The sequence below is a fragment of the Microcaecilia unicolor genome, chromosome 11, assembly GCF_901765095.1.
Source record: "Microcaecilia unicolor chromosome 11, aMicUni1.1, whole genome shotgun sequence".
In the NCBI taxonomy this organism is placed as follows: domain Eukaryota; kingdom Metazoa; phylum Chordata; class Amphibia; order Gymnophiona; family Siphonopidae; genus Microcaecilia; species Microcaecilia unicolor.
In genome coordinates, this window is record NC_044041.1 from 179,677,132 (window position 1) to 179,688,464 (window position 11,333).

Here is an 11,333-nt window from a genome sequence, read left to right on the forward strand (position 1 = left end):
AAGAAACAAAAGGAAACTAACTCAATAAATGTCGAAAACTCAGTTCACAGGGTAGAGTGAGGAATAACCTCAGTAGAATCTAACACCATGAAGGACGGATGGGGGAAAAGACCGCAGATGACTGTGGTACCCTTGCAGATGCCTAATAATGTCATGTCACGGCATCCAAACTACAGTTCACAGTTTCTATCATCGGTCATAAAAACCCCCAACTAAACCAATGAACAATTTTTTATGAAGTAAGTTACTAATGGTGCAAAACAACTTACACCAACCATAGAGTTGAAGTAAATGTTCACCCTAAATAGTGGAGATACGCATGTAGGGCTCAATATTCAGCTGGTGGCAATCAGCGTTCTGCGCCAAAACATTGGCGTTATGTTTGGAAATTCAATGCTGGACCATCTCTGGGCTCCGGCATTGAAATTCTGGTGATATGGAGCCAGCGAAAATATAGCCGGTTAAGTGTGGTATTTAGAGCTTAACTGGCTATGGAGAACCACATAAAGATAGGACTGACTTGTAAGCAGTTACCTTGGCCAGTTAAGCTCTGAATGCTGGCACCTAACTGGCCAAGAGCTGGCTCTCCTCCTGGAACGCCCCCAAAATAGCTACTTTCACGTTGAATGCTAACTGGACATTTTCAGCAGGGTTAACTAGCTAAGTGCTGCTGAATATGACCAGTTAGCCCAGAACAAGTGATTTAACCAGCCAGGAGCTTTTTCTGGCCAGTTAATCACTTTGAATATTGACCCTGTAAGTTATCGTGTTCTGTAAGCTATGCAAGTGAAGTCAAGTCAATGCTGTAGCCCCAGTAGGTTGGAATCTTAGTTGTGAGGACAGTTCCACAGGTGTGTGGCAGCCATGGCAAGTGTGTCCGTAGTGTGTCTCTTCCAATTTTGTCCCTTCCTCCCTCTTTATAAAAGGTAGCTTGGAGACTCAAATCTATTCTTTGCGTATTTTAACGAGCAAATGATTGTTTTTCTACCCACACTTTCTGGCTGCCCTTGTCTCTCTCCTAATTGGGATATACTTGGCTCTGTAATTTCAGCGCTGTCATCAACTGTGTCTTCCCATCAGGGCTCATTTCAAAGCTTCATAGATCTCTCAGCCAGCAACTGTGTATTGCTACTCTGGATCCAGATTCCTATCACCAAAGCAAACCCTGAAGGCAGCGCAGTGCATGTGACTCTGCCACATTAATTCATTCTGCATCCTGAAAGACAGGACAGAAGGAGTAGTCAGAAACTCCAAGCTTGCCCCTGGCCCAGGCCCAAGTAGGCACCTAAATTGGCAACTTAGCCTGTTAAGTATCAATAGTCAGTCCTTAACCAGCTAAGATAACTGCATAAATGACTGCTTGAAACACAGTCCTATCTTTATGTGGTTCATCATAGCCAGTTAAGTGCTGAATATGGCACTTTACTGGCTATGTTTTAGCTGGCTGCAAACGCCCGGATATTCAATGCCAGTGACCAGACACAGCCTGGCATTGAATATCCAGGAATAATGCTGACTGCCGCCAGCTGAAAATCAACCCCTCAGCTTTTTTTTTGAATATCAGGTCTATAGTGTTTGATACTTACTCTCAGGGCCAGATTTAAGATGTGCACGGCCATAGGCAGGACTGGAGAATGGTGCAGAGAGGAGGTTTCTTTCCCTAGAAATAATTCAGCATGCTTCTAAAGCAAGTGGAATCAGGCTTCTCTAGACGCTTTTAAAATCGCCTTGGATGGAGATATTCCTGATCTGGTAGATTCTGCTTGGCCACCCTTCCTTATCTACGGGGCACTGCTTTCTTCAGAGACAGTCACTCAGCATAAACATACAACCAGCATCCTTCTCTCAGCGTGGATACCTCGCCTCCCCTTCCCCGGCATCTAAAATCAAACACTCAGCACGTTCTGCAGCATTCAGTTATTCACCGGCAACCATAATTATGTACTGAGGAGCAGAAAAATTCTCATAATCAGAAACACAATCAGGGAGCAGTGAGCCTCCTCGTTCCCAGAGGTAAAGGCAGTGAGGTGGGGGGGGGGGGGGGGGGTGGCTGGAAGGAGCACCTGCTTAATGCCACTAGTTTTGTTTCATAGCACAGCTAGACACCTCTTCACTTCCTCGTACTTTCATGTTTTTTTTTTTGTTATAAGCCCTTCAATGTCATTTGAACAATGGAGATAAAGGAAAGCGCGCGCACACACACACGGAAAATGCTTTCTGCTTCCAGTTGCTTGTCAGGCTTTAACATGTGAAGGGCAAGTCTATAATATGGGCACTCACATTTACATATGCGCTAAGTATGTAAATGTTTAAAATGCAGATCCACATTGGGCTATATATGGCACCTGAGAAATCTGCGTGGAAAAAATACGCCTAGGTGTATTCTCTATAGTACGCCTACATTTTATAGAATAGGCTTAAGTTTCCACGCAATATACAGAATATGCCGCGCGCCTCTCCATGTGACAAAATTTGGCCTAGTCCATTTAGGCCATGTTTTACATGGTGTAAATCCCGATGCCTATATTAGGCGTAGAGTAGGTGTATTCCATAATAATGCACATAGATTTTAGAAATGCCCATGACCAGGGGTGTAGCCAGACCTCAGCGGGAGGGGGGGACAGAGCTCGAGGTGGGGGGAGCACTGTTTAGCTGCCTCCCCCGCCACCTCCCCCCCCTTGCCGCCGCCGACCCCCTCACCACTGTGGACCCCCCCCCGCCGCTGCAACCACAAACCACCTCCCCCACCACTTTGGACTGCAACCGCAACCCCCCCGCCATTGCCACCCGTCCCCCACCCCGCTGCCACATCAGGTACCTTGTTTGCTGGCAGGGATCTCCAATCCCTGCCAGCTGAAGAGTTTTCTTCAGCGCCGGTCGACTCCGGCGCCTTCATTGTGGGATCATCTGTTTCTGACACCTTTTGTCCTGCACGGGGCTACATGCACGGTGCAGGATGGAAGGCGTCAGAAACAGATGATTCCACAACGAAGGTGCTGGAGTCGACTGGCGCTGAAGAAAACTTTTCGGCTGGTGGGGATTGGGGACCCCTGCCAGCAGACAAGGTACCTGATGCGGCGGTGGGGCGGGGGGGTGGGCGGGTGGCGATGGCTGGGGGGGAGTCAAATATAGAGGGGGCCAGGGCATACTCTGTGGGGGCTCATGCCCCCGTGGCCCCACGTACCTACGCCCCTGCCCATGACCCACCCATTCCACATCCATAACCACGCTCCATTTTTAATTATGTGACTTGGAATTTACGTGCACCAGGTTACAGAATACACTTAGCGAGATGTGCACAAAAATCTTAATTAATGCCAATTAGCACTGATAATTGCTTGTTAATATTCACTTGACAGCGCTGACTAGCTAGTTAACCAACTAAGTTATACGTGTTGTTATAGAATATGCTTCAATTTCCATGAGGAAATTAAGGCATGATATATAGAATTTCGGGGATCAGGGCTAGCCTAGCAGGGTGCCTAAATGCTATTCTGAAAATACCTACTTAATATACATAGTAAGTATTTACAAGGGGGCAGAGCTTGGCTTATAGACTACTGTAAATTACATGCATCCCTGTTGCATTTAGGTGCCAGCACTACACATCCTCCGGCAACAAGTTCCAGCACTACACCAGTTCTGGAACTTGTTGCCAGAGGATGTGGTAACAGCGATGAGCATATCTAGAGAAAAGTCCATAGTCTGCTATTGAGACAGACATTGGGGAAGCCACTGTTTGCCCTGGGATCTGTAACATGGAATGTTGCTACTCTTTGGGGTTCTAGAATGTTGCTACTCTCTGGGATTCTGGAATGTTACTACTATTTGGGTTTCTGCCAGGTACTTGTGACCTGGATTGGCCATTGTTGGAAACAGGATACAGGGCTAGATGGACTATTGGTCTGGCTCAGTATGGCTATGCTTACGTATCTCACAGTTCGGATCTGCGGAGGTAGTTCATTTCACGTCTTTGGAGCCATTTGCAGTGACATAGGAAATGTTGGTCATATCCTATGGCATTAACAAAGGAAAATGAGGAGAAAAAACATAATATTTTGTGTCTTTCGTTTTGTCGATAATAGTGCGCACTATTTGCAAAAAGTGCTATTGCACATGTGTACACTATTAGGAAAGAGTGCACACTGTGCAAATAGTGCTTATTGTAAAAACCTTATGTTCTGCATTCTTATAGAATCCAAGCAGATAACAACATTTACATACATAATAATAAAACATTGTACACCTACCAGCCTGCCTGGTTCATTTTCCTGCTGCTAAGTAATGCATTTAGAGGAATACATTGAGCTGTTTGAGATGCTCTGTGTGTTTTCTTCCTTAAAGTGTTGATTGAAAATTTGCAATAACAAGTTAAAATTCATCAAAATGACAAACCGACTGATGTGGAAACAATGCAAAACTCTGGACTAATAAAATCTAATGATAAAGCTCATAACAAGGAGCTGAGGCATAAACACTAGCCCATGTGGGTAATTTCTGGATTTGCTAACATTTGTTTTTTGTTTTTTTTTTGAGTAACAGGTTAAAATAGAAGGCTCCAGAGCAGAGAATTTTAAGGATCCCAATGTACTTTTCACAAGAATGGAAATTGTAATCCTCATATCTTGGTCAAATCCTTTCCATCACGTACCTAAACTTTGAGCTGCCAAAAATATACCTCACTGGAAAAAAGATCACTCTCATTCTCCCCTCCTCCAACTCTCCTTACCCTCCTCAGCAAAGCATCCCTGACAATGAAGAGTTCAGTTGTGTTCAGTTTTGGAAGCTGGATCTTGCTAAAGATGTAAAAAGACGAAGCGGTGCAAAGAAAAGCTACAAAAATGGTATGGGATTTGTGTTGCAAACCGTACAAGGAGAGACTTGACCTGAACATGTATACCTTGAAGGAAAGGAGAAACAGGGGTGACATGATACAGATGTTCAAACATTTCAAAGGCATTAATCTGCAAACAAACCTTTTCCAGAGATGGGAAGGCGATAGAACTAGAGGACATGAATTGAGGTTGAAGGAGGCAGACTCAGGAGTAATGTCAGGAAGTATTTTTTCATGGAAAGGGTGGTGGATACGTGGAATGCCCTCCTGCGGGAAGTGGTGGAGATGAAAATGGTAATGGAATTCAAACAAGCATGTGATAAACACAAAGAATGGATCCACGGAATCTTAGCAGAGATTGGGTGGCAAAACCAGTGCTGGGCAGACTGGGCAGACTTCTACGGTCTATGCCCTGATCATGACTGAATAGATAGGGATGGGCTAGAGTGTAAATTTTAAGGGGCTTCAACGTTAGCTTCAGAACTTTTAGTACAAGAAGATTGCTGGACAGACTTCTATGGTCTGTGCCCTGAGAATGGCAAGGACAAATCAAACTTGGGTAAACATATAAAGTATTGCATACCATGTCTAATGAGTTTATCTTGTTGGGCAGACTGGATGGACCATATACAGATCTTTACCTGCTGTCATTTACTATGTTATTATGTTACTATATAAGAGAGGCATTTGGTGTATTGGTCTGGAACTTGCCCTGGACAGTGTGGGAAACTAGCTCTCCTCATGATTGATCTCTTTTACCTTCTATGCTAAGTCAGATGATCGTGTTATCTATGGGTCCAATATTCAAAGCGAATTAGCCAGCCGCTGACTGGTTAAATCGCTTGGGTGGAGCTAGCCGCTAATATTCAGTGGCATTTAACCACCTAAGTGCCGCTGAATACTGCAGTTAGTGCCAAACACAAAGCTAGCTATGTTAGGGGTATTCTGGGGGTGGAGTCACACTTGGCCACTTAAGTGCTGATAATTAAGCAACCTGGTTTACCGCATAAAAGTCTGTCCTATTTTTATGTGGTAACCCATGGCCACTAAAGTGATGAATATCAACTTAAGCGGCTATGTCTTAGCCGGTTTAACAATAACTGGATAGTCAAAGCCAGAGCCTGCACAGGTCTCATCTTTGAATATCCATGGATAACGCTGTTGGCAGTGACCAAAATGAGTCTGTCGGACATCTCTAAGACTGCTTCCAGGACAATATTGAAGGGGAGCCATTCGAAATATTCACAATGTTTTTTGTGCCACAATACTCTTGAAATTATGGAACATTTCATCCATCCTGTGACACAAAACCCACCTGCTCATCTGACCACGTGATTTATTTAATTATTTGCCCCGTCTGAAAATTTATGTCGGGGAAACCACTCACCCTTTAAGAAGACGTATTTCTGAACATAAAATTTGTTTGAAACAATTGAGGATTGAAGCCCCGATTGTTTCACTTTCCAGCGGACTCCCCCAACAGACTGAGAAAATTGCTACAGAGGGAGCAATTTTGGATCTTTGTATTAAAGACGGAGGAACCTTTAGGATTAAACTTAAGGTTAGAATGGAGAAGTTTTCTTTGAATTTTTTGGACTTTTCAAAATCTCCTTTGGATTCTACAATTTTTTTCCAATCTTTACAATCAATTCTGACTTTTCGATTTTGTTTTGTCAGATTGTTATTCCTAGCTACATCATTAGAAGAAAGTTTGAATTGAATGTTGTTGATTAAATGACGTTTCGCAAGACTATCAACATACAACGCTTGTTGCGATTAACGTCACAGGATATGACATCACAGGACTTTGAACAGCAAATCTATAAAGAAAAAACGCCGTGGCCATTTTGGTAGTGATCCCATAGCAGGAAGTTTGAACGTGTTCAAGTCTTTTGGCAAGTTCTTCTTTTTGAATTATCCTTTAATCCTGGACTTTTTGGATCTAGTTTATTTTTGCACTTCATAATTTGCATTTTGGATACACGTATTTTATATTTTGCACACACATGGTTTTTGCACTCTAATTATTTTGTTTAATAATTCTTTAAGGTCACCCACGCCTTGAGACAGCTACTTCATAGCAAAACTCTGTCCAAAGTTGGTGTGATGGACCGATCATTTACATGTTGTTTCCTACCTGCACTTTGACGTTGAAGCTAAGTTAAGTAATTTTTCACTTCTGTGAAGTTTTAGCATTTTGCATTAAAGAATTTAAGGGTTTTTTATGCCAATGATGAGAAGGAACCTATTGACTTTTCCCAACCTTAATTATTGAAAACAATTATTCGGGTTGGAGTTGGTTTTAGAGGCTTTTTCCCTCTTTCTATTTTTAAAACTCAATGCACTTCACAGAACGTTAGTTTCTTTAAAGTACTATTTTGCCAGTATTTCAGAGAGATTATTGTGTTGCATTGAGTTCTATAAAGAGTGCCAAAAGTTAGATGCACTGAGCGTGAATTTTATAATGACATCTGGGCACCTAGATTCCGTGATAGAACACTAGATTAAGCTGGCATTTATGCATCAACCTTTAGGCGTGTTCGCTTACACCTAAAACAGGAGTGTAGCCAGACCTGCCATTTTGGGTGGGCCCCGAGATAACCTGGGTGGGCCCTTCTCACCCCCACTCCCACCCCCATACATATATAGTTTTTTGAAAACCTTTCCCTCTGCCCCTGCTATCATCATCTTTCTTCCCCCCTGCCTGGCATCTGCCCTTCTTTCCTACCCCCACCCTCCCAGCATCTGCCCATCTCTCTCTGAAACCCAGCTCTCTCCAGTCTACCTCCAAGCCGTTGCCAGCAGCAATTCCTGTAAACAAACTGCATTGGTCCTCCAGGCTTCCCTCTACCGTGTTCCCATCAGTGAAGAAACAAGAAGTGATGTCATCGAGGGCGGGATGCGGTAGAGGGAAACCTATAGGATTGGCACAGGCCACCTAAAGGAATTGCTGCAAATGACCGCTCTATGGTAGATGGGGAGGGAGGGCATAGAGAGACAGGCAGCTGCCATGAGAAAGGGAGAGAGAGAGAGAGGCACCACCAATGAGGTGCTTTGGGGGCCACAAAACTGGGTGGGCCGCACTTTGGAGCATACATGACAGTATTCTATAACCTAAGCAAGTAATTGTTTGACGTATCCATATCCCACCCATGTGCCACCCCAGGTAAACAACCCCTTGCTGTTGCATGCTAAACCCCAGATTCTATATATGATGCTCAAAATTTGCATATGCAATTTAATTGAGTAATAAGCCAATTGGCACCAATAATTAGGTGCTAACAATCAATTATTGGTGCTAATTTGCAACAATTTGAATTATATACACATATATATTATAGAATTCGGGGGATCAGCACCTAATTTACATGCAAGGATTTGCACTAGTTTTCAGTTGATGTAAATCCTCGTGACCAAAGTTGGGTGCTGGAATACATGCTAAATGTTATTTATAGTTTTATATATTTATTGGGATTTATTAACCGTTTTTATGAAGTGATTCACCCAAGGCGGTGTACCGTAGTTAGAAACATCAAACTTACAATTTTGCTAACAGCATAACAATAGTAAAATGAACAAGTATAAACATAAATACAATAAATGAGGTAAACTTGAAAACATGAAATTGAAACCTAGTAATAGGACTACCATAAGTACATAAGTATTGCCATACTGGGACAGACCAAAGGTCCATCGAGCCCAGCATCCAGTTTCCAACTGTGGCCAATCCAGGTCACAAATACCCGGCAAGATCCCAAAAATGTACAAAACATTTTATACTGCTTATCCCAGAAATAGTGGATTTTCCCCAAGTCCATTTAATAATGGTCTACGGACTTTTCCTTTAGGAACCCGTCCAAACCTTTTTAAAACTCCGCTAAGCTAACCGCCTTTACCACATTCTCTGAAACAGGATAAAACATGTACACATTTAACAGCACTGAAATTCAAATAACAGAGATATAATACGATGCCAGCATAATAGTGATGGAATATCCAATAAGCACACAATTAGAACATTCAAATAACATTGCTACCAATGTTTGCTAATCAAAGATATAATGAGCGTTCAGCCTGGAGCACCTTTTATAGAATAGCACTGAGCATACATTTTTCCTGGTGTCTAATTTTCGGCACCATTTACTGAATCTGGCTCATAGGGCATAACTGCTAGTATTGTATAACCTTAGGGGTCCTTTTATTAAGGTGCACTGAAAAATGGCCTGCGCTAGAGTAAGCGTTTTGGACCCATGCAGATCCATTTTTCAGCACACCTGGAAAAATGCCTTTTTTAAAATGTTGACGAAAATGGATGTGTGGCAAAATGAAAATTGGTTCGTGTCCATCTTGGATCTGAGACCGTACTGCCACCCGTTGATTTAGTGGTAAGGTGTCATGCGCTAACTAGGCAGTGATGGTCTACACGCATCAAATGCCTTTTACTGCCCGGTAGCATCATGCACCAGAAAATAAACATTATTTGCTAGCATGCATAACGGAAATGCATCAAAAATGAAATTACTGCCCGGGCAACGTGGTAGCTGAGCAGTAACTCAGAATTGGCGCGTGTTCTGCGCGCATAGGTGCTTATGCAGCTTAGTAAAAGGGCCCTTTAGTGGTCAGTATAACCCTTACATTAAGGGATTGAAGTGGATTGGAGTGGTCTAGTGGTTAGAACACCAGTCTTGCAATCCAGAGGTAGCCAGTTCAAATCCCACTGCTGCTCCTTGTGATCTTGGGCAAGTCACTTAACCCTCCATTGCCTCCGGTACAGACTTAGATTGTGAGCTCTCCTGGGTCAGAGAAATATCCAGAGTACCTGAATATAACTCACCTTGAGCTACTACTGAAAAAGGTGTGAGAAAAATCTAAATAAATAAATATATGGAATGTTGCTATTATTGAAGATTCTACATGGAATGTCACCACTTTTTGAGATTCTGGAATGTTGCTACTATTTGAGATTCTAGATGGAATATTGCTAGTGGAGGAGTGACCTAGTGGTTAGAGCACCAGTCTTGTAATCCAGAGGTGGCCGGTTCAAATCCCGCTGCTGCTCCTTGTGATCTTGGGCAAGTCACTTAATCCTCCATTGCTTCAGGTACAAACTTAGATTGTGAGCCCTCCTGGGACAGAGAAATATCCAGAGTACCTGAATGTAATTCACCTTATTAAGTCACTATGCCATTGATATTCAGCCAGAGTCAGACTGTGCAGTGACTGCCTGATGCCAGCAGTCAGACCAGATATTCAATACAGTGACCAGCATTGAATATCCAGTTTCATATTTGACCGCAGCAACTTAACCGCTAAACATGGCCGGTTGGTGCTGAATATTTGCATCTAACTGGCTGTGTAATGCCATGTAGCCAGTTAGCGGCTAGCTTGCTAACTACAAAGATTCAGTGGAGATAACAGTTATCTCCTGATGAATAGCTGACGCTAGGCGATAAAACACGATTTAACTGGCCAGGAATGGTTCCTGGTCAGTTAAATAGTTTTGAATACCAGCCAGACTGGTTATACAATTAAGGGGATAATTTCTTTCATAACTATGATTTGATTACTTAGCTACTCCTCGTCTCATAAACACTGAGAAAAGTCAAGGGAGAATTTACGCAACTTCAGTAATATATGTGTCAAGGCTTTACCTGCACATCAGAAATTTGACACCTGTCACTGTTAATGCAGGGAAAGTTTTGTAGTTAAAGATTCCCCAGGGAGCCCTGCCAGTAAAATAGATGCCTCTAAGGACAGGGAATAAATTCTGCTTCATTCATCACATCAACGGATGCGCGTTTTTAGTATCATTAACTGCCAACTTTCCAAAGAAGTGTAGCGAGATGTTTTTTTTTTTCCAGTTGAGCTGAAAATCCTCGGAGAATATAATAAAGCCTGAAATATAAAGTATAAAAGAGATCTCACCCAGCACAGTTCACAGCCCAAAGCTTTAGGACTCTTACTCTATCTGCCTGTAATAAAGAGATGTTTAAGAAGTTAGCTTTTTTCATATGGCTGCATTTTGCATGGGTATTGGATGGGCAGGAAAGCATTAACTGTCCGCCTCCCCCCCTCCAATATTCAGCCAGTGGCGGTTAGAGGTTTTTTTTAAAGTGCTGATCACTGCTAACGAAATTAGACCCAGATATTCAATTCCAGACCATGTCTGGGCATTTGTATTGAATATCTAGACATGACTGGCCAGGAGTTAGCTGCTGGCACTTATGTGGGTCCCATATAAGAGAACCTGTCAGGTCTCCCAACCTCCATTCTGATCCCCTTGCTCCAACCCCCCCAGTCTCTCCCTCAGACCCCCTGCTACCCCTGAGACGTTTCTGGAGGTGATACTTGGTAGTCTAGTCCCCTTCTGCTCTTGCCCTTTCTGGCTCTGGGTTCAAAATGGCAGCACTGACATCTAGTGATAGTCTCATGACATTACCACCAATGGTCAGCCTTCCAAATAAATACAGTTTGTGTATATCTTTATGGACTAGAAGCA

At 42.9% G+C, this 11,333-nt stretch overlaps 1 long non-coding RNA gene across 1 annotated transcript; it reads left to right on the forward strand.

Annotated features, from left to right (window-relative positions):
* Positions 1-331: 331 nt before the first annotated feature.
* On the forward strand, positions 332-10,118 carry LOC115481046. Its single transcript, XR_003943880.1, has 3 exons — positions 332-342; positions 1,807-1,809; positions 10,039-10,118. It is a non-coding gene; the product is annotated as an uncharacterized LOC115481046 (long non-coding RNA).
* The last annotated feature ends 1,215 nt before the right edge of the window (positions 10,119-11,333 follow it).